At 72.6% G+C, this 380-nt stretch overlaps 1 protein-coding gene across 1 annotated transcript in view; it reads left to right on the top strand.

Annotated features, from left to right (window-relative positions):
- Nucleotides 1-380, top strand: part of LOC112551521 (netrin-1-like) — a 16,655-nt gene that overhangs the window by 15,386 nt on the left and 889 nt on the right. The window lies entirely within an intron of this gene.

Below are 380 nucleotides of genomic sequence, written 5' to 3'. Positions count from 1 at the left end.
GCTGTGTGCGGGGAAAGGGCCTAGCCCCCCTACCACTGGCGGGAGAAGACTTCCAGCGGCCGGGCAGCCTCCTGCTATAGGAGGGCGGGGGCCCGACCCGTGCCCCGGGGAAGGAGCCCTCGGCGCGCTGAGCCGAGCTCCCTGGAGCCGGGCCCCCGCGGGGCGCAGGCCCCGCTCACTTCCGAGGGATCCTCCGGCCCCCGCGGCTCTGCTCCGGCTTGTGGTGGCAGAAGACCTCAGGCGGACACAACAGGAGCCCCCTCGCCCCAACTGTTTTTAAGCAGCACATAGCCGCCTAGACGGGAGCTGGGTACGAGGGGCGGCTTCCCGGAGCCAGCGGAGCTTGCGGGGCCCGGGGAGGGAAGGCCCTCGGCAGCTCC

This window comes from Alligator sinensis, unplaced genomic scaffold (genome assembly GCF_000455745.1).
Source record: "Alligator sinensis unplaced genomic scaffold, ASM45574v1 scaffold17_1, whole genome shotgun sequence".
NCBI lineage: Eukaryota > Metazoa > Chordata > Crocodylia > Alligatoridae > Alligator > Alligator sinensis.
This window is presented reverse-complemented; position numbering and strand designations above follow the sequence as displayed.